Here is a 23,652-nt window from a genome sequence, read left to right as displayed (position 1 = left end):
GTGATATATCTGAATGTGGATCCTTTTGTGTTCATCCTCCTTGGAATTTGTTGAGCTTTTTGTTTGTACAGATTAATGGTTTTCTTTGTATGTGGAAGTTTTCAGGCATTATTTCTTCAAATATTTTTTCTGTCCCTTTTTACCTTTCTTCTTCTGATGCTCTCAATACATGTGTATTGGTGTGCTGACAGGTTTCCCATTACTCTCGGGAGATTGATTCCTTGTTAACCATTCTTTTCTCTTTCTATTACTCAAACTTAATAATCTCAAATGATAAGTCTTCTAGTATTCTGATTCTTTTATTTTCCTCTAGCAGCTCAAATCATTTGATATCTTCTATGAATTTTCAATATCAGATATTATTCTTTTCAATGTCAGAATTTCCATTTGTTTTTAAAATAGTTCCTCTTTATTGACATTCTCTACTTGATAAGTCATCAGTGTCACAACTTCCCTTAATTCTCTAAACATAGTTTCCTTTCATTCTTTCAACTTATTATAATAGCTACTTTAAAAAATTTTGGTCCACTAAACATCTTTGACCCTCTCAAAGGCAGTTTCTATTAACCACCATTTTCCTTTATAAGGGTCACACTATGCTGTTTATTTGCATGTCTCTTTTTATTCTGAAAAGTGGACATTTAAAATAATATACGGTAGCAATTCTGGATTCCGATTACTGCCCTCTTCTCACCAGAGGCTTGTTGATGTTTCTGGGTTTTGTTATTTTATTTGTATAGTGTTTGCCTGGACGAATTCTTGAAACATACTTCTTCCAATGTAGGCTGCCTGTGATTTCACAGCTCAGTTCCCTCCACTTGTTTTTCCAGATCTTGTACCTAATAAAATAATTTCCTTAACAGATCTGTGGAACTACCAGCAACAGCTATCTTGCCTCTGTCCCTGGGCAGAACCTCTGGTGCATTATTGCATCAGAACTGGATATATAGGTAGTGTCCCACTTCTTGCAGAATGATACCTTCACTTTAGGAATGAGAGTTGGGAGGGACAAGTAGTATTCTCAGCTTTCCCTTCTCAAGTGGAACCTAGGTCTTACAAGCAGAAACTGAAGAGGGGCAGTGATGAGGGCTCCAGTATTCTTGGTCTACAAAAGCTTGGATCCATTCTCCATCAGAGGATTGGGAGTTGGCTGGGATAAGGGAACCTCAGTCTTCTTGGCTGCCCCCTCCTAGAATAGGGAGGAGGAAGATCCTGGCAACCCCTGTTGGGGTGAAATCATAGCTATATACTTGGGAGCTGGACAAGGATAAAAGGAGACCCCGTCCTCTTGGTCACACCTACCAGGAGTAGAGCTTCAGTAACACAGGTGGGGTTGGGGGTGGCTGGTGGAAATAGGTCCTGACTCAAACACCATAGACACCCAGTCTTCTTTCCAAGGTTTAGTATTTTTTATTGAATAAGTGCTTTTCAATTTGCTGTATGACCTTAGGTCAATTTCCAGAGACTCTAAATGATTGTGATTTATGATTTTTACAAGTTAAATAGTTTCACTCTGGGGAGAATGTGTGGAAGTCCTCATATAGTCATTCCAGAAGCTCTGATTACATTCTTACTTTTTAATATAATAGCGTATCTCAGGTTCATTTGGTACAGTTCTTTTACGAGACCTGCACTCATTTTCCAAAGGAGTCCTTGTTCCTTTTAATTAGAAACAGTATCTAAAGATCATGGTTTGGTTGACAGATTTGCTAATTTTTCTTAGGCATATTATTATATCTGGTCCTTTGCAGTTTATACAACTAGGAAATGCTTTTTTTTTTAAGGTAAAATACATCATGAGGCCATATTGGAAAGACTTATTCTCAACAAGACTAACACAACAATGTATTTTATCCCTCAACACACACACACAACACCATCGTTATCACCAATAATACCAGAATAGAAATAAATCTCTTTAATATTGTTTTTTAGTTCTTTTTGTCCTTAGGTGATATCCAACTACTGATATACAGTCAAATAATGTGTTAACGTAGCAATACCTCCTCTTAGAGTGTTTATACCACTAATTACACAATTGCCTTTGATTTTTAGGGATCATTTAATTTATTTCTTTATTCAAATTATATACAAATATTTAAATGGTTTCAAAATCAAATCTACAAAAAAAAAAGGATTCAAATAGTTTCTTTATTTATTTTTTTAACTTTTATTTATTTTTGAAACAGAGAGACAGAGCATGAACAGGGGAGGGGCAGAGAGAGAGGGAGACACAGAACCGGAAGCAGGCTCCAGGCTCCGAGCCATCAGCCCAGAGCCCGACGCGGGGCTCGAACTCACAGACCGTGAGATCGTAACCTGAGCTGAAGTCGGACGTTTAACCGACTGAGCCACCCAGGCGCCCCTCGAATAGTTTAATTGGTAACCCTGCATCCTCCACCTTATTCTCTTCCTTCTTCATAGATTGACATTTAACTTATTTCATTTTATTTTTCTAGTGCTTCTTAAAAAAAGAAAGTCCACGTACACATGTATTCATATTACTTTTCTGGGTATCATGAGAATGAAATACATTTTTTTCTGTACTTTGCTTTTTTCCTTTTTATTAATACATCTTAGAATACAGTCTATAGTAATATATAGAAATAACCTTCATTTATTATGGCTTATTTGCTGGAATTGATTTTTCCTTCCATATTCATGAATAATTTTGAATACAGGAATACCTCGGAGATGTGGGTTTGGTACCAGAACACTGCCATAAAGTGAATATCTCAAAAAAGTGAGTCAAAACTTTTTGGTTTCCCCAGTTTATACCAAAGTTTTGTTGATATTACACCATAGTCTATTAAGTATGTAATAGTTCTATGTCTAAAAATAAGTATATACTCTAATTAAGAATACTTTACGATTAAAAATTGCTAACCATCATCTGAGCTTTTAGTGAATCATAATCGTTGAACGCAGGTCACCATAACAAGTAAAATAATAACGAAAAAGTTTCAAATATTGCAAGAATCACCAAAATATGACACAGAGATACAAGTGAGCAAATGTTGTTGGAAAAAAGTTGCCAAAAGACCTACTTGATTCAAGGTTGCCACAAACCTTCAATTGGTGGGAAAATGCAGTATCTGTGAAGTGCAATAAGGGGAAGTGCAATAAAATGAGATGTGCCTGCATAATTGACTCCTGGGGTGGGGGTGACTGGAATACAGTCCCTTGGGGACCTCAGCAATTGAGGTGTGGACTCTGGTCTCTGGGATCTTGCCGCAGCCACAGCAGTTCACATTAATTTCTCTCACGTGTTGGACACCTTACAGTATTCCAATCAAGGAAGGGACACTTGTTGAGATGAGCACTGGGTGTTTTATGGAAACCAATTTAACAATATATTTAAAAAGAAAGCACTGCATCATGAGGATGAAATATAGCTAATATTGCCAAATAACTTTTCCTCTTTAAAGGGAAATTTTTAGCAATAACGTCCATCTTTGTTTATTTGGAAATTTTATCTTTGGAATTTTTATTTTCCTTTGCCAGTTAATTTAGTATTATTGAAATTTAGAATTTGAGATCAATAAATCTTTGTTGTAATCATTAACTGCCATTATGGCAAATTTTTACACTTTCATGAGCTACTCACTTAATATTTAAAAGTCAGTTCATGATTGGACACCCGAATGCTTATAGCAATGCTAACAACAATAGCAAAATTATGGAAAAATCCCAAATGTCCATCATAGACTGATGAATGGATAAATAACACATGGCAAATATATACAGTGGATTATTACTCAGCAATCAAAAAGAATTAAATCTTGCCATTTGCAACAATGTGGATGGAACTAGAGTGTATTATGCTAAGTGAAATAAGTCAGGCAGAGAAAGATATATCTTTTCACTCATATGTGGAATTTAAGAAACACAGCAGGTGAACAGGGGAAGGGAAGGAAAAACAAGATGAAAACAGAGAGGGAGACAAACCATTAGACACTCTTAAATACAGAGAACAAACTGAGGGCTGCTGAAGGGGAGGTGGGTGAGGGGATAGGCTAAATGGGTGATGGGCATTGAGGAGGTCACTTGGGATGAGTACTGGGTGTTATATGTAAGTGATGAATCACTGAAACCAATAGTACAGTGTATGTTAACTAATTTGAATTTAAATAAACAAACAAACAAACAAATAAACAGAACCCCCCTCAAAACCCCAAAACAAAAAACAAAACAAAAAGATTTGACACCTAAGTTCATCAATGTGTTGGACAAAGTCTGAGTTCAGAGTATGTCTGTGTTGGAGCAAATCACGTCCTGTACCTAGAAAATTCCCTCAAATCCTCCCAACCCCCATTATAAGATTTCTTTTTCCTACTTTACACTTTTTCTTTCTCTTCTATTTCAGTTACAATGAAGTTGCAACTTCTAGATAGGAGGTATTTCTTAAGCTTACAAAAATCTATGAATTTCAAATAATTGAACTCATCCTCCATTAATCTAAATATACTTTTAAAATTAGATGGGGCACCTGGGTGGCGCAGTCGGTTAAGCATCCGACTTCAGCCAGGTCACGATCTCGCGGTCCGTGAGTTCGAGCCCCGCGTCAGGCTCTGGGCTGATGGCTCAGAGCCTGGAGCCTGTTTCTGATTCTGTGTCTCCCTCTCTCTCTCTGCCCCTCCCCCGTTCATGCTCTGTCTCTCTCTGTCCCAAAAATAAATAAACGTTGAAAAAAAAATTTAAATTAGATATTTATCTGTATAAAAGTAAACATAAAATTTCATAACCATGCATTGAGAAGTTTCTCAAGTATGGAATTTTGTTGACCCATAATTCATCTAAAAATACAACTATGAAACTCATTTCATCTATTTTTCAAAGAAAAATGTTTTTATTTTTTTTTTATTTTATTATTATTTTTTTTAATTTTACATCAAAAAATTTATTCTTTTTTTTTTCTTTTTTTTAATTTTTTTTTATATGAAATTTATTGTCAAATTGGTTTCCATACAACACCCAGTGCTCATCCCAAAAGGTGCCCTCCTCAGTACCCATCACCCACCCTCTCCTCCCTCCCACCCCCCATCAACCCTTAGTTTGTTCTCAGTTCTCAACAGTCTCTTATGCTTTGGCTCTCTCCCACTCTAACCTCTTTTTTTTTTTTTTGTTCCCCTCCCCCATGGGTTTCTCTTAAGTTTCTCAGGATCCACATAAGAGTGAAACCATATGGTATCTGTCTTTCTCTGTATGGCTTATTTCACTTAGCATCACACTCTCCAGTTCCATCCACGTTGCTACAAAAGGCCATATTTCATTTTTTCTCATTGCCACGTAGTACTCCATTGTGTATATAAACCACAATTTCTTTATCCATTCATCAGTTGATGGACATTTAGGCTCTTTCCATAATTTGGCTATTGTTGAGAGTGCTGCTATGAACATTGGGGTACAAGTGCCCCTATGCATCAGTACTCCTGTGTCCCTTGGATAAATTCCTAGCAGTGCTATTGCTGGGTCATAGGGTAGGTCTATTTTTAATTTTCTGAGGAACCTCCACACTGCTTTCCAGAGCGGCTGCACCAATTTGCATTCCCACCAACAGTGCAAGAGGGTTCCCGTTTCTCCACACCCTCTCCAGCATCTATAGTCTCCTGATTTGTTCATTTTGGCCACTCTGACTGGCGTGAGGTGATATCTGAGTGTGGTTTTGATTTGTATTTCCCTGATAAGGAGCGACGCTGAACATCTTTTCATGTGCCTGTGGGCCATCCGGATGTCTTCTTTAGAGAAGTGTCTATTCATGTTTTCTGCCCATTTCTTCACTGGGTTATTTGCTTTTCGGGTGTGGAGTTTGGTGAGCTCTTTATAGATTTTGGATACTAGCCCTTTGTCCGATATGTCATTTGCAAATATCTTTTCCCATTCCGTTGGTTGCCTTTTAGTTTTGTTGGTTGTTTCCTTTGCTGTGCAGAAGCTTTTGATCTTCATAAGGTCCCAGTAATTCACTTTTGCTTTTAATTCCCTTGCCTTTGGGGATGTGTCGAGTAGGAGATTGCTACGGCTGAGGTCAGAGAGGTCTTTTCCTGCTTTCTCCTCTAAGGTTTTGATGGTTTCCTGTCTCACATTCAGGTCCTTTATCCATTTTGAGTTTATTTTTGTGAATGGTGTGAGAAAGTGGTCTAGTTTCAACCTTCTGCATGTTGCTGTCCAGTTCTCCCAGCACCATTTGTTAAAGAGACTGTCTTTTTTCCATTGGATGTTCTTTCCTGCTTTGTCAAAGATGAGTTGGCCATACGTTTGTGGGTCTAGTTCTGGGGTTTCTATTCTATTCCGTTGGTCTATGTGTCTGTTTTTGTGCCAATACCATGCTGTCTTGATGATGACAGCTTTGTAGTAGAGGCTAAAGTCTGGGATTGTGATGCCTCCTGCTTTGGTCTTCTTCTTCAAAATTACTTTGGCTATTTGGGGCCTTTTGTGGTTCCATATGAATTTTAGGATTGCTTGTTCTAGTTTCGAGAAGAATGCTGGTGCAATTTTGATTGGGATTGCATTGAATGTGTAGATAGCTTTGGGTAGTATTGACATTTTGACAATATTTATTCTTCCAATCCATGAGCAGGGAATGTCTTTCCATTTCTTTAAATCTTCTTCAATTACCTTCATAAGCTTTCTATAGTTTTCAGCATACAGATCCTTTACATCTTTGGTTAGATTTATTCCTAGGTATTTTATGCTTCTTGGTGCAATTGTGAATGGGATCAGTTTCTTTATTTGTCTTTCTGTTGCTTCATTGTTAGTGTATAAGAATGCAACTGATTTCTGTACATTGATTTTGTATCCTGCAACTTTGCTGAATTCATGTATCAGTTCTAGCAGACTTTTGGTGGAGTCTATCGGATTTTCCATGTATAATATCATGTCATCTGCAAAGAGCGAAAGCTTGACTTCATCTTTGCCAATTTTGACGCCTTTGATTTCCTTTTGTTGTCTGATTGCTGTTGCTAGAACTTCCAGCACTATGTTAAACAACAGCGGTGAGAGTGGGCATCCCTGTCGTGTTCCTGATCTCAGGGAAAAAGCTCTCAGTTTTTCCCCATTGAGAAGAAAAATGTTTTTAAAAATTAGATGGATATGGTCAAGACTGTACCTTTAAAATAACAGAAATGGGAATTGGTATGAGTTGTTTGACTAAATTTGTATGCGACCATTAATTATTACATGAGAGTCTAATAAAAGGTGTTCCAGCAAGCAAGCCAAACATGTTTCTGTCAGTCTATGTTTGTTTTATACAATGTATAGGCATGTGTCATTCTTTTTTGAAATGACTTCCATTCAATTCTACTTACTCTGGAAATGAATTTCCCACCACTCTGCTCCTTTTTTTTTTTCTCTGTCCTCTGTCAAAATCCCCGGGTATTTTGAATTTCTTGAGTATCCTCCAGAGGGGGGATGCCCTTTGTCACTAGACCTTGCTTTCATCTGGTAGAGCAGGTGGCCCCCTGGGGAGAGAAACTTTCAGTGGCATTTGTCACACTGGGCTCTCTGGCTCTGTTACTGATGTTGAAGCAGACAAATTAAGGAACAAAGCTGAAGTCATTTTCCAAAAAAAAAAGTCCCGTTGGGTTTCTGAGCTGTATCTGCTATGCAAAGAAGTGGTTAAAGAAGCTTCAGAAGGCTGAAGCTCTCCCCTGGAAGGGACCTTGCTGTGGGTCAGCTCTCCACATCAGAGGCCCCACCAACATACACTGACCATTGGTCCTGGGGCTTCAGGATTTTGTTTTCCTTCAAGAGACTAGATTTCATGTTCCTTATTGAGTGGCCTTTCTTTCTCATTCTGGGGTTATTTCCACTAAAATAGGGAGAGAATCCTCTTTGCATTTGATTGAAGTTGATTTCATTGCGAGATTTCTTTCTTTTTTTGAGTTTTATTATTTATTTTTTATTGAAGTATAATTAACATACATACAATGGTATATTAGTTTCAGGTGTACAATACAGTGACCCAACAATTCTATGGATTTCTCAGTGCTCATCACAATAAGTGTACTCTTAATCTCAGCAATCCCCCCACTTACCCTCCCTCTGGCAACCTCCAGTTTCTTCTGTCTTTAAGAGTTTGTTTTTTGCATGTTTTTCTTTGTCTGTCTGTTTGTTTTGTATCTTAAGTTCTACATATGAGTGAGATCATATGGTATTCATCTTTCTCTTGTTTCACTTAGCATTATGCTCTCTAGGTCCATCCATGTTAGTGTAAATGGCAAGATTTTATTCTTTTTTTGTGGTTGAGTAATATTCACTATATATTATATATTACATTTATATTATGTTATATATTATTCCATTATGTATACATTTATACTACATCATTTCTATACATTTATTTATCAATGGACACTTGGGTTACTTTGATAACTTGGCTATTGTAATTAGTGCTGCAATAAACATAAGAGTGCAAATATGTTTTTGAATTAGTGTTTTCATTTTCTTTGGGTAAATAGCAGTAGTACAATTGCTGGATAGTAGGATAGTTCTATTTTTAACTTTTTGAGGAACCTCCATACTGTTCCCCAGAGTGGCTGCACCAGTTTGCATTCCCACCAACAGTGCATGAGGTTCATTTTGCCCCACAAAATTGCCAAAACCTGTTGTTTCTTGTGTTTTGGGTTTTAGCCATTCTGATAGATGTAAGGTGATAGCTCATTATGGTTTTTGTTTGCATTCCTCTGATGATGAGTGATGTTAAGCATCTTTTTAAGTCACTGTTGGCCATTTATTTGTATCTATTCTTTGAAAAAATGTCTGTTCACGTCCTCTGTCCATTTTTGAAATCATTGTTAGATGTTTTAATACATCTGCCAACGCTGGCCATCTTTGATGGCTGAAGACGATCAACTCTGAAATGTCCTCTGTCTTTAGCCTCTACACAAGAGCAGGAAATGAGTATTACTGGCCCCAGGAGGACATATACTTCCCTATCCTCTAAATTTTTCCCTAACTTTGGCTTTGGTTTTCAACAAACCTTAGCTGGTAGCCAAGAAAAATACTTTTAAGAACACCCCTTCAAAACTGAAAGGGACAAGAATCATAAATTTAAAAATAATTATAATGAAGCAGGAAGTCTAATCTCATGCTCCCCTCTCCCCTTGACACCTGTATCAGGGGCCTTGTGAGTGGAAGGTGGGCGCCCATTTCCCTAAATGCTGTACATACATCAGAGCTGAGTGCTGCCCTCCACCTTCACCAGAGACACATTCCTGGACTTTGGGCATTGTGCATGCTTCAGAGGAAGAGAAACCCTGGCTTTGACTTGAGGCCTCTCACTCAAACCTGAGAGGAAAATCTGTGTGTGAGTCTTGGTTCCCCAAAGGAGAGAAAATGAGAAGGCACTTCCTATCCATTAAAGTATCCAAAACATTGCTGAGAGAAAGTTAAACCAGTCCAGATGCTAAGAACGTTAAGTCTAAAGGAGTTCAGAAACCCTACAGACTGCCAAGAAAATGTTAGGGTTGCACTTCATCTAGGTTAGTTTCCAGTTGGTTCTAGGGGCAGGCAACTAACTTGCTTGTAGAGTTCAAGAACTAGGCTTGAGCCCAGTGAGGCTGGCCCCTTCTCCTTATTCTGGTTCATAGAAGGAAAATTCTGAAAAAGATATGGGTGGGAGTCAAAGAGGTCAAGAATGCCTCCTCCAGAAAGGAGAGCATCACAGCCAGAGGAAGCAGCCCACCATCTCAGGACAGAGCCATTCTTCAGAGTTCCATGTGTTACCCTTGAAGACAGTGTTGAGGAGAGAAAGCCACCAGAGCAATAAATCAGTACAAATAAATATTTGCTATTTTAGTAAAAATAAATATTTTAAGTATAAACAAATGCATAGATAATGACAGAGGCACTTCTTGCCCCATCAGCATAATAAATGAGAACATTAAAACCTTGACCAGTATCACTGAAAAGGACCGTAATGAATAGCTTTTGTTTTTTATGCTTAGCTATGGAACTATCCTGAAAATTGTACAATTGTACAGCAAGAGAAAAAAAAATTCTGTAGGAATGTTGGAAATGTATGTAAGCATACAAGCAGGCAGTGAGATGCTGTCTAACAAACAACTTTTTTTAATAGAACACTTATAGGTATATCTTTTTCCTCCAATGGGATTTCATATCATAAAGTATAATATAAAAGAGAGCTAAGTTAAATTAAACAAATAAATTTTCACAAAATGCCTACTGTAAGAAATGCTAGGTAATTTATAATTCATCTTATTTGCTAATAAGATTCAGGCCCTTGCCAAGAAATAACCTCTTTCAATGATATTATTTTGCTGAATCCACAGGGGACAGACTGTCAGCTAAAACCTTAATTTTCATTTTTTATTTTGATAAGATGGATGTTCAGATTGTTCTCTCCTTTTTAAAAAGTTGAACCTTGCATCTTCTCAGAATGAGAGAGTTTCTTTTCTTTCCTTTCTACAGTAGGTAGTGTCTGAGCAGTGGAGGCTGAACGCATGAGGTATACTGCAGAGACAATCATAAGATGTGATGGAATCCCTACAGCACTAAAAGGTATCTGCTTTCCTTGTAGCAAGCATGCTGCCTTCTGAGCCCTCTTAATTAATGCTTTTCATCAAAAGAAATGACGACCTATGGTTTCTGTTTTAATTGAATTGGTGCTTATGGTGGACTGTATCATGTTCAAAGACCGAAAGATTAGATATTCATTTGTGCCTGGTTTTAAGCTTTCTGAGCTCTCTCTGTTTGGTATTCACTACAGTTGAGTGGATTTGGGGGGGTGGAAATCTGTATTGTATTTGTGTAAAATTACAAAGTATCAGTGGTCTAGATCTGATGTTATACTCACATGTTTTCCCTAATTTTCTTTTTATTACCCTTTGCATAATTGCAAGGCAATGCAGCCTTCCAATTACAGGGACCACTGACAAACATAAACAGCAACTCAGCACCAGCGGGCACTCGTTTCCTGCAGCACATGCCACCGTGCCATTCCTCAAAAATGCACCCACAGCTTATTCACAATTATAGATGCCACAGGAACAGGGAAACAGATGCCCGGGGAAGAAAACAATGATGGCTGAACCTACTGGCCAATCTGTGAAAGCCAGCCCGTGTGGTGAAAATGAGAAAAGACAAAGTATTCATGGTTGAATCTATGGGCCACATTGCTAAGGTCAAAAATCTAGCCATCTAGGGCCAGATTCAATAAAAATCTGTCTGGATTTTATGCCAAGCCATGCAGGCCTGGAAAAATCAATTTTCTGGAACTTGTGAAGTCTTCCATAGTCGAGGCAGACAGCATTCCTGCTGATTCTTATTCAGAGCAGGCTTGGGAGGTGCTCCAGAGGCCTGGGTCAGTCCTGAGTCTTAGATGTTTTGAGCAGGGTCTAGCAGGAATGAAAAGGGGTGAGGAACATGCATGTAGCCCCTTGTCAGTCTCTGCATGTCCATGCATGGAACTATCGGGTGGCATTCATTCATTGATTTTTTTTTTCATTTATTCATCAAACATTTTGAGGCTCCAATCCTGTGCCCAGTGCTATGCTATAGGCTGGGAAAATTGAGATGGAATCACAACATGACCACAATTAAACAGCCAATTGCAGTAGCATGTCATAGAGATTCCTTAAAATATGTAAAGGATCTTATGGAAGCACTGAAAAGAGGCATCTCATTAAGTCTGGAAGAGTTAGAGAGTTTGTCTGGGAATGCTTTCCCCAGGAGGCAACAAGTGAGATCAGCCTTGAGGTTTGGATATAGAATAAGGGCAAAGAGAAGGACCAGCGCATTAGACTGAAAACCTCAGGGACAATGGTGTGGAGGTGTGTGTGTGTGTGTGTGTGTGTGTGTGTGACAGAGAGAGAGAAGGAGACAGACACAGGAAAAGAGAGAGAGTGAGAGAGACAGGCAGAGACAGACAGAGATGGCAGAGAGGTAGTTCCCAATCCTATATAGTAAATGGGGAGGAGGCAGACAGACTGGGGCCAGAAAGCCAAAGCCACCAACAGTTTTAAGCAGAAGAGGTGCATACTATCCTTACATTTTAGAAAGAACCTGGAGATGTGTGGACAATGGAGTGGAGCAAAGATGAAGCCAGATGAGGGAGATGGCTTTGGAGGTCATCACAGTAATCACAGTGAGAAGTGAGTTGGGGCAGATGCACTGAAAAACTTCATGGCAATAGAATCATGGGGCTCAGAGCCTGAGTGGTTGGGTGGAGAGATGGAGGCATGGGTGAAAATGCCCCATTCTTGCTGATCAGACAAGGATAGAGGGAAGGGAAGCTGTGGAGGGCAAGGTAATAAAATGAGATGTGTGCCGATGCTAGGAAGGTTGGCAGACAGTTTGGAACATAATTCTGAGCTGAGGATAAAGTGGGGGGGGAGGGTCATTAGTCTATGGGCAATGGTTATAATCTGGAGTATAGATGAGGGAAACAGACCAAAGAGAAAAAGTCAAGTGAAAAGAAACAAGGCTTGGGGACAAAGTCTTAGACAGTACTAAGATCAGGCTGAGGTGGTGGAGAAACTCAGAAAGCCATTAGAGGGTGGCACATAGAGAGGAAAGCCAGCAGAGAATAAAGTCCCAAATGCAAGAGCAGAGAAAGCTCTAAGACACATGGGGCCAGTTTTATATTCTGCAGATTGGTCAAGCAAGACAAGGAGTCCTCAAAGGGGCTGGGTTTGAGACTCAATGACAAACAGCCCTGCATTACATAGACCTTATGGAGGCTATGTTTAGTGTCATAAGCACAAAAGATAAATTATCAGATAAAGTCTCTCCTGAGACTTCAAGCTGGGCAAGTTCAGTGAGTGTGACTTTTTGAATCTTCCATTTACATTGGAGGGATACCTCTAGTGGATTGTGTCCTGCCAGCCAAGGGAAGTCTTTTTTTTTTTTTTAAGCTTATTTATTCATTTATTTTGAGAGAGAGAGAGAGAGAGAGAGAGAGAGAGAAGAGGGGAGGAGCAGAGAGGAAAAGAGAGCAGGTACTGTCAGTGCAGAGCCTAAAGTGAGGCTCAAACTCACGAACTGTGAGATCATGCTCTGAGCTGATGTCAAGAGTTGACGCTTACCCGACTGAGCCATGAAGGTGCCCTAGGTCAAGGGAAGCCTTAAGTGGGGGATTATTAACCTTGTGTATTTCCAAATGTTTTGCTCTGTAACTCTAGTGATTTACCCCTTAGAGTGCAAAAGTGGCCTCCTCATGTTCCCTGAATCAGGCTCCAAGTACCATTTCTCACTGTGGCCACACGGTTCATTGGTGGAATAAAATGTCATATAAGACTATGCAGAGTGGATTGGGATTTGTTACCCTGGTGATTTCTTTTTTTTTTTTTTTTTTTTCTCATTTTCCCACATTGAATCTGAAGGTGGGGAGAAAACACACCTAGAGTAAACTGATGCTATGACATCCAGGGGATGACCTCTATGTGCTCTGCCATTTTAATAGGATATTCTTTGCCTTACTAGTGTTGATACTGCCAGTGCTCCATCCACACCCCCTTGACACATGCTCCTTCTGCATCATTGCTGGCTTCTTACCTCAAGTGCTGGAACTGCACCAGAGCTTCTTAGCCATGCTTGGGGCAGGCCAGAAAGGCTGTGGAGTTCACGTTTGTCTGCCAGGAGCAGCCCTCAGACAATAACTTCTGGGAATAAGTGGATTTGCCAATGTGATTGGTGGATATGGCAGTGCTGAGGCACGTTTGACACAGTCTCTCAGAGGTCTTCAGCAGGATTAATGTAGAAACAGGTTTGATTTACACCCTTTATTTGTTATCTTCCCTTCTGTTTCATTTTCATACTACTTTATGAGTGGTTACAGGGATCACTCCCAAGTTAAGTACTGCCACCTTGTCTCAAGGTAGGGGAATCTAACCTAACTGCCAACCAAATTCAAACAAAAAAACTCAAATGTAGTTGAGCTGGTAAAATTCACGACCAAAGAGAGAAAGTAGTACCATTTCAGGTATAGTAAGGATGAATTTTTTGTAACTTTTTAAATGTTAATTTATTTATTATGAGAGACTGAGAGAGAGAAAGGGGGAAAATCCCAAGCAGGCTCAGCACAGTCAACACGGAGCCCGACCCTGGTCTCAATCCCACAAACTGTGAGATCATAACCTGAGCTGATATCAGGAACCAGACACTCAACCAACTAAACTACTCAGGTGCCCCAGGAATGAGTTTTTCAGGCCCCAAATCCAGGTCTGAAAAAAAGGGAACTTTATTTTTCTAGTACTAAGTTTAACTTTGATTTGACACCTCATTTTATCAAGTAACAAGCGCTTAATCTCAACCCATTTTAGGTAATCTACATTGATTTGATCCTCTCCTCTCCCACCTCTGCTTGTCTCTCTGGGGCTGTGTTTAAATTCCAGGAAACTTACAAGGCACCAATTCCCAGGGGCAGGATGTGAGGACCTGGCCAATGGCAAGCGCCTGTCCACTGCAGTTGCTGAGCAACAGTGCCTGTTTGTACCCTCACTGTCAGCATCCCTTCTAGCAACATCCAACAATATGCCTATGGCCTCATGATGACTTCAAGCCTCCTGCCACATAGGTTTGGCTCTGTTCTAGTCTTCATGCCTTTAAGGACTCTTAAAGTTCATTTTTATCAGTTACTTCCACATGTCCTCAGCTTCCTGGAGAAGTGGTGACTGGCCTTTACCAGGACCACTGGGGTGCTTCGAGGCTCTGTGGCGGGGGGTTGGGGGGCGGTCTCACTAGCTCATCTATCTAAATACCATTGGAAGCCTTTTTAAATTTTGCTAATTTCATATCATGCCAAAAGAATCAGAAGAACTCTGGGTCTTGCCACCTATTCAGGCCCCCAAGACAAGGCTGTTCTGTTTTCTTGACCTCTGTCTCTTCTGTCTTTCTTGATCTCTCTTCCCTGCCAACCGGCAAGTTCTCCACTGGTTTGTAGGCAGGGCCCACCTCAGCCCTGGAACAACACTAAGGCACTAACAGATGGTAGTTGAAGATAACACCCCTAGCTTCCTTGAAGCCTCCTGGTGGGACAACTGAATTGTGTTCTACTTATTCTGAGGTATGTCCTATCCTGAGGGGCTTGAGCCCCAACTGCTCACAGCAGCAGCACTATGATTAATACCCTCTTCACTGGCATTGTCTCCTTCCTTGTCATGTTTCCCAAGTCTCCCACTCCAGATAACTGGGATCACTTCTCAAATCAATACCTGCCCCCAAGCCCTGCTTTAGGACTGCTTTGGGGATTACCCAATTTGAGACACAGCCTCTTCCACTTTGGGGTCTTACAAACACATGCCACCAACACCCCCCTCCCACCCCCATTTGTGGTATTACAACGTGAATTCAGGCTGGTACCTGTGGGAGTGGTATGGTAGAAACAGAGGTTGCCAATGCCAGATTAAACCATGCCTTTGATTTAGCAAAGTGTTGGTAACGGTGGCAACAAAATTGCTTACCAGAACGCCTGAAAGAATTTGTTTGGCATTGTAAGATATGCTTCCTAATGGCTGGAAGGTAGGATGATTTTGGGGGTGGAGGAGGCAGTGAGAGTCTCTGTCAGTTAGTAACCCAGGCAGGGGTGGGAGAGCGGAGGCAGGACAGGTGTGTGTGTGTGTGTGTGTGTGTGTGTGTGTGTGTGTCTGTGTGTATAGAGGCACTTCATAGTGGAAATATAAGAGACCATTTCAAATAGAGAGCTAAGTCAAAACACCCAAGAAGCCGAAGTGTGGGGTTCTCCAGTTCAGAAGCCTGGCTGGTCTAACTCAGTGAGTAGGCCAGCCATAAATACCAAGAGTAACTGCAGAAACCATGAGGGGCCAGCAGTTTCCTGTTTCTTATATTCAAAATTTAAGAGTCAGGCAGGGAACAAGTAAGAACAGCATGCCTCGAGCACCAGCCTTCTCTGATGCATGAGTGGAGATCATCCATTCTACAGGACTGCCCTTCTCCCATGGTCTTTGCCTAGTTTACCCTGAAGGTGGCAGGAGCTCTTTGTCCTTTCCCATCTGGGAAGCTGGGGCAGGGAGACGGAGACCAGGGCAGACCCCACCACAGTCCATGGAAAGGCTCCCTGCTAATGGAAAGTACTGGTGCCCTTGCCGCCCAAGTTGGCTTGCTTCAATTCGTCACAGAGGCACAAGGTTGGTAACTCACCATGAAGTCAGCAGAGCAGAGAAAATATTTGCCTAAAGATTAGCAGGGGAAGCCCCTCTGGATTTCCAACATGCCGGGCCTGACAAGCTCCAGGTTTTCAAATACCTCAGACCAGAGAGGGGAAAATATAGCGCAGGTGTGTGTGTGTGTGTGTGTGTGTGTGTGTGTGTGTGTGGTGATGGCAGGCATTTTACACACAAAGCTAGTTGTCGTGGAAGAGGCCCTTCCTTCCATTCCTGGTCACACAAACTCCTGAAAATGCCACTCAGGCAGTGCCTCTAAGTACTGAAAATCTGGTTTTGTTAGTAGCATGGGGGGCTCTTGCTGGTGCACTGGAGACTCAGGAGGGCTTAGCATGCTGCCCTCCAAAGAGGAGCTCTGCAGATTGAATCATTGGTTGAAGTCCCATTCTGTTGGTTATATGGTCCCAGGGCCTTTTAGTGTTTCTAACTGAGAACTTTTAGGGCAGAGAAGGACAATGATCTTTTACTCCTGGGGCACTGAGGGTACATACAGTTTCAGGTTACCCTGACAAGTTTGAACTGTCTTTCAAGCCGGTTCTTTTTATGTTTGAAAACTTAGGTAAATTTTGTGTATGTTAATTTTAGTATAATACAATATTTCAAATGTCATTAAATAGGACTTACATCATATTGTTCTATGGCTTCATGTCCTTGGCAACTGACCTTGTATCATTTTATTTCCCAAGTGTGAGAAATAAAGTAAGGGACAATGTAGAGGACCCAGGACACGAATTGGGGGCATTTTACCTGGTCTGCACATTTGGAACCTTGGGAATTTGAGTAAGTATTCATTGTGATTCTATTTTCTTCCTTTTCTTCATCAGCCAAAAGGTGGGGGTGGGGTGGGATGGGACAATATTTGAGTGATAATTTCTAATCATTCTAATCATAACTTGTATGATTTGATATACTCTGCTTATGTTTTACAAATATGTTCTCACATTTAAGTAAACTGAGCATACAACTATTACTGGAAATGAATTGACAAAAAGTATTTAAAAGAGTAAAAGATTTAGCAGTGGATGACATCATTGAACAAACCACATCCCAGGGGCTGGTTCTGAAGATACTGACAACCTGGAGAACCAAAGGGGAACAGTAAGTAAGGAAAACAATTCACACACTTGCTGAAAGACTGACATGACAGTTATTCTCAGTGTGACTGATTTTGGGGATGCATGTTTCAGTAGGTTGGAGAAAGTGAGTAAGGAGGTGGGAAAATGTGACTTTTTTGTCATTTAAAATTTTTTAATGTTTATTTATGTTAGAGAGAGAGGGAGAGAGAGAAAGAGGGAGGAGCATGAGTGAGGGAGGAGCAGAGAGAGAGGGGGACAGATGATCTGAGCAGGCTCCAGGTTCCACGCTGACAGCACAGAGCCTGATGCAAGGCTCAAACCCATGAACTCTGAGGCCATGACCTGAGCCAAAGTTGGATGCCCAACCGACTGAATCACCAGGCACCCCTGTAATTTAAATTTTGATAAAATCTTAATACATACAAAATATACAAAACCATATATTTTTTCCCACACATTTGAGAATAAGTTGAGGACATGATTTTATGACACTTATTCTTCCATTTACTTCCGTGTGCATTTCTTAAGAACCAGGGGTTTTCTCTTACTGCTCACAGTCCTATGGTCAGAATAATCCACATTTAGATTTTGCCATTTGTTCCAATAATTGGCAGTGCCCTGCACAGCGGTTTTATTTTCTTTGTCCAGGATCCAATCAGGGATCATTCATGACATTAGTTATTATGTGTTTTAGTTCCATTTATCTGGAACAATACCTTAACGATTCTTCATTGTCCTACAAAGTTCTAGCCAGTTATTGAGTAGAAAGTTCCTTACTTTAGGTTTGTCTGTTTCCTTAAGATTAGGTTCAAGTTATGCATTTTTGACAATACCACATGAGGTAGCTTGCCCCAGCACATCCTACCCAGAGGCACGTGAAGTTGGTTTGTCCCATTTTGGGTGCAAATAATTTCATCATTTGGTTAAGGCAGTTACTTTTACTTTTAAATCACATCTTTGAATTAAATATGCTATATGGTTAAGACTTGCTGCTTCCCCTGGTTTCTCAGGAAACCAGAAGGAATACAGCCTTACTGCAACAGTGCCACCTGCTGAAAAAGAGGGAATGCTTTCCTTAGAATTCAAGTCCCCAGACACGGTTTGTATGTTGATGCCTTCCAAATGTTACTTAACAGAAAGTTAAATCTAAGCTTTCCAGAGATGGGGTTGGTTAGATAGTGAAGCTTGGGGTGAGGACTTTAGGGAGCACCTGAAGAAGAGCAGGGCTGCATGGGTCCGAGGAGTTCAACCCCTAAGAACACCTGAGATTGGAACTCCTAATTCAGGGATGGAAAGCACCAAAGCTGTGATCAGGCTCCACCATAACATCCAGCATCCCACTGGGAAGGTCAGGGTGGGCAGTGCCCCAGAGCACCGGGCACCCACTGGCCCTACCAGAACTGCCTGGCCCATCATCTTGCTGCTTAATGTCCTTTCATCTCTATAACGTAGTTATTTAGGAACCTTAACTTGTTCCAGTGTTTGCCTCATTGTTTGTCTGGAAATAATAAGAACTGTTTGTCTCGCTATATAATTCGAGAGAAAGGCTGGCATTCCCCTCCCACCATGGAAAACGCTCAGGAATGATTTCTATCATCTTGCAATCATGCTGGTCACTGACTAAACTGTTTTCTTCAAAGAGTTTTTTGATCTCCTCTATACTAATCAGAAATCTGAACCTGAAAATCATAGAAGATAAACGGGAGGGTCCAGGTCTGATATGTTCTGTGTAACTGCCTATGTGTGCAATATTCCTAGAAGTGTATAAGGGCATGAGATGTACTGGTGACATTCAAATTTGGACCAAGTTGTTTCCTCTTGTTATTGATCATTTTTAACTATCAAGAGCTCACAGCAGGCCTGAAAATGGAAGAGAGGAGGGGAAAGGGGAGGTGATCTTGGTTTTAAAGTTATATTTGGAAGAGTTAATTTGCAATTTGAGTGCTAAAGCCAAGAATATCAGGTATGATCATCTCAGTCTTGATTAATTATAAATAGTGTCTAGGCAAATGGAGGGGCCAGTGCACTGCTTAGACCACAGCTGGGACTCCAGGCTGTGCATTTAACTGAACAAACACAGACAGGAACCGATCCCAGAAGAATGAGCAAAACAAGAAGAAACTGAATATCCTGCCATATTAGAAATGATTAGGAACTTAGGAAGCCCCGGACTTGGCCAAGAGTTAAAATAAAGGGAACAGGATGGCTGTGTAGGACTATTCACAAGCCTGATAGGGAGAGAGTTCTGAACTTAACTTTCTTTGACTCAAGGAGTAGCTAATAGAGAATTAAAGTTTTATGGTGATAGGTACTACCCTTATTATGAGGAATAAAGCACACTTCTAGCAGTTGAAAGTGTCCAAGGATGGTTTGAGATGCTCTGGAGGTGTTGTAGGAAAGGTATGTGTGGTCAGATTATACGACCTTAATGTCCCATTTACACTGAGAACCTGTAATTGCCTTGAACATTTGATCCGTGGCTTGACCCAATCCACAGTCAATTTTTTAATCTTTAAATTTACAAACAATAAGTCAATAAAAACAAATTGGTTAGATTCTTTTATCCAAAACCAAGCTAGGGTCATGCAATTGACATTTGATTCCTGTGTCCTACATATTATGTAACACATGAGAAAAACATATCTGTGAACAAAATGAAAATCCTTTAAGGGAAGCTCTTTGTAAAAAGAATTTGGCACTGAGTAAATTCCATACTTCTACTAAATGTTTAAACTTAATTACTGTATGATCAAGTTTACTTATTCCTAGAAAAATTCTCTATCTTTATAAATTATTTAGAGTTCGTAAAGTCAGGCTGTCTGAATTAGGACTTTATAGCACATGGAACAATCCACAAGGAGAAAAAAAATTCATTTTTTTGAACATTTTAAGATGCTATTAGGTTGGATCATGTGAAATTATTTGATGATTTTTAATTAAAATTTTTATTGAAAAAATATACATTTTTATACAACATGCTATTGTGAGAATTAATAAAAATTATATGTATACTTTAATCATACCTTTACCCTTTGTCTGTACATCTTACAAAACTATAGTGCATTTTTTATCTACATAATGGTAATTTTTACATGGTCCAATGTAGTACATTATAGATAGATGCCCCAAATCACAAGTTTGGCTGGCTTAGACTATGTGGATATATCCTAAATTTGTAAATTTGCATTCAGGTACCTGTGATGACATTGAAACATGGGCCACTCCTGTAGTAATACATGTGCATGTATGTTGTGGGAGAGGAGAGGTTTCAAGAAAGATCTAGTAGCAGGCAGCAGGGCTGGTGGCTGGATTTTTTCCCAAGTTTTTATTTAAATTCTAATTAATTAACATATAGTGTAATGTTGGTTTCAGGAGATGAATTTAGTGATTCATTACTTACATATTTTAAGAGGTCCTACAGAGGGATTAGGAAAATAAGTGTTGGGAAATAGATATGGTGCACTTGGGTGAAGACACAGAGTGGTTGATGCTTAGAGAAGAAGATGCTTAGAGAAGAAGATGCTTAGAGAAAGAAATCACAGATGCAAAAGAGGCTGGAGGGCATGGAGCAGGGGATAATCAAAAAGAAAAGACATGCCCTCGTCCCACCCCTGCAAGAAAAGAGAGCAGGGATTTGGACTTTTAAGTGTAAATAAGGGAGTGCATTGTAAAATTCACTTGGTGCAGTCCTTGTTTTTTTCTATATCGTATCTCCTGCAGAATGCTGAAGTACACAAAAATGGGATCCAGGTTGTTTCTGTTAAGGTGAGTAGAAGATGCATCTTTAGCCTCTCCTGCCTTGAAGTGTCCCATGCTTCCCCTTCAAAAGCCTGGAGTTACCACAAATGCATTAGAAAACTAATGGCATCCATGATGGAATGATATGAATAAAATATTCCAACCCTCTACGCTCTGGTTTTATCAGGCTACAAAACTCAATTCTCACACCATTCTGTCATCTGGAAAATAAACTGTAATATTATAAACTGTAATAAACTTTGTAATATTACAAAGGGTTTCATTGACTTCAGAAAGACAGAAAACTACAAGGTGAACTGTAACAGGGATCAATAGGCTGTCAGAACATAATGGCGATAGTGAGTTGGTCCTGTGAGTCCAGAATGGAAACACTGGTGTCCCGGAAACATCCAAGAGGGTTCTGTTGGTTGTGAGCACGTCTTGAGCCAAAAATGTGATGGTCTGCCCCAATGCAAGTGTGCTTTTGCCTGAATTAATAAAGACCTAACAGTCAAATTCAGAAATCTGACCACCCCACTGTATGGGCTGGTTGACCACGTCTGGAGTAGTACCTCCGTAAGTCCCATATTTAGGATGGTTGGAGACAAAGTAAAAGAATGTGCAGATGAGGGGGAACAGAACAGGAATGGACACAGAGTTGATTTGCTATAAATATTTGTTCAAGAAAAGAAGGGGGAGAAGCAGAATGACTAGAGGAGAAAGGAGGTCGGGAGAGAGGGAAGGAATGAGGAAAGCACATAAAGTGATGACATGTGGTTATGATTTAGAGAATCTTTTTTTCAGAAGTGGAGATGAATAAGCTTAAAAGGAGAGAAGAAAATTTGTGAAAGGGGCTGAGAATATGGAAGTTAGGAGAAGCAGATACATACGCCTTGTGACGGCCTCACCACTGTAAATGTCATCTGGGTGCAACCCATAATTTGCGGTTGTCAAGGTTTAAAGCTTTAACTCCTGCCATTACCCCAGATGCTTAAGTAAGAATTCCAGTACTCTGAACTCCAGTTCTGTATCCCACCCCAAATTCCCTTGGGTGTTACACACATGCGAGAGTTCCAACATAAATATTTATAGGGCAAAGGACTTCAGAAAACACAATCCATGTTTTCCAAATGGTATTCCACAGAACCAACCAACTCACTTGCCTCCCTCTCTTCTCCTTTCCTTCCTCCATTTCTTCCTTTCTCCTTCTCTTCCTTTCTTCCTTCTGCTTCCCCTCCCTGCCTCCTTCTCTCTGTCTCTCCCTCTTTATTACCTGATTTCTTTGCTTCTTTCAACATATGCTTACTGAGCACCACTATCTTCCACACACCTCACCTACCATGTTGAACAAAACAGATATATGGCTCCTGCCCTGAAGGAGCTCACAGGCAAGTGGGGAAGACAATTGTGACTTTCATAAACCGTAAGTTGGATTTCCTTCATTACTATAGAAGTTCAACGTTTAGTCTCATAACTGTGGCGGGTATGATGCTCATGTATCTTTTAACCCAGCTATGAAAACCAAGTATATATATATATATATATATATATATATATATATATATATATATATATATATATATATATATCTGGGCTTAATTTAGTTCCCTAGTTCCTATTGCCCAATGGAAGGATTCTGTTTATTTTCAGGCTTAAAAATCAGCCCAATCCAGGAATTTCTCCCTTCAATTCACTAATGTAAACATGGTCCATTCTTGTTTGAAATTCTCTCTACTCAAGTTCTACACTTTCCTCTTTCTTCTTGGGATGGTACCTGAGATTCTTGGAGGTGAGGTCCATTATGGCCTCAGGAGTGTGGTAGGGGTAGGGAGGAACAGGGGGTCTGGGCCTGTCTCGGAGCCATGATGAGATACAGCTCACCTCACCAGCTGCCTCATTGGGGTGCCCTGGTTCCCACAGTCACGTACATCTTCATGTACCCATTAGATCGGTGTCAGGTTCTTCTAATTCCCCAAAACATTTGAACTCATTTATGAACTTGATTGTCCTTTAAATTCACTAAGTTCAGCATCTGTCTTCATTGATTCCTTCATTTAACTTCCATTTGGCTGTTGATCTCTAGTTTCTCAAGGTACATTTTCATGTCATTTATCTTTCTTCTTATTTTTTATTAATAAAAATACTTAAGGCTATAAATTTTATTTTGAGTACTATTTTACCACATGACATGGTTTGAGATTTATTGTTTTCCAAACATTATTATTTCTAAGGGGATTATAATTGAATTTTTAACTTCTTTTTTGACCCTTGCTTTAATTTGGATATTTTATTTTCCAATTTCCAAGGGGTTAGATTTTGTTGTCATTACTGATTGCATCAATTTCTGAGTCGGTTGCATTTATAAACAAGTGCTTATAAGTTGATACTTTTAGGAATCCATAAACATTCTTCCTGGGAATTTTGTAATTTTCAATTTTCAGTAATGTTTCACGGACACTGAAATAAAAGTTTGTCCTGGGTTTGATATTACAAATATACATCCAATATATCCATATTTCTTGCAAATTCTATCTCCCAAACACATCCCAACTCTATTTCTTACCGTGTATATTTTATAACCCCAGAGCCCCAGGGAGTGTTCTTTGTGCCTTGATTTTGGGTTCTATAGCACCCCAAATCAAAAAGGGCTGGGGCTGACATTGGCAAGAGCTAAGTTGGGTATGTCCTTCCACCCCCAC

The 23,652-nt window shown here is 40.0% G+C and overlaps 1 long non-coding RNA gene across 1 annotated transcript; it reads left to right on the top strand.

Annotated features, from left to right (window-relative positions):
• Window positions 1-2,680: 2,680 nt before the first annotated feature.
• LOC147582607 (uncharacterized) lies at window positions 2,681-16,919 on the top strand. Its single transcript, XR_015248755.1, has 3 exons — window positions 2,681-2,743; window positions 10,429-10,518; window positions 16,826-16,919. It is a non-coding gene; the product is annotated as an uncharacterized LOC147582607 (long non-coding RNA).
• Window positions 16,920-23,652: the final 6,733 nt, after the last annotated feature.

Source organism: Puma concolor, chromosome A3 (genome assembly GCF_028749965.1).
Source record: "Puma concolor isolate L17-30 chromosome A3, mPumCon1.1.hap2, whole genome shotgun sequence".
Classification (NCBI taxonomy): Eukaryota; Metazoa; Chordata; class Mammalia; order Carnivora; family Felidae; genus Puma; species Puma concolor.
Note: the sequence above shows the minus strand (reverse complement) of the source record. Positions and strands in the feature narration are given on the sequence as shown.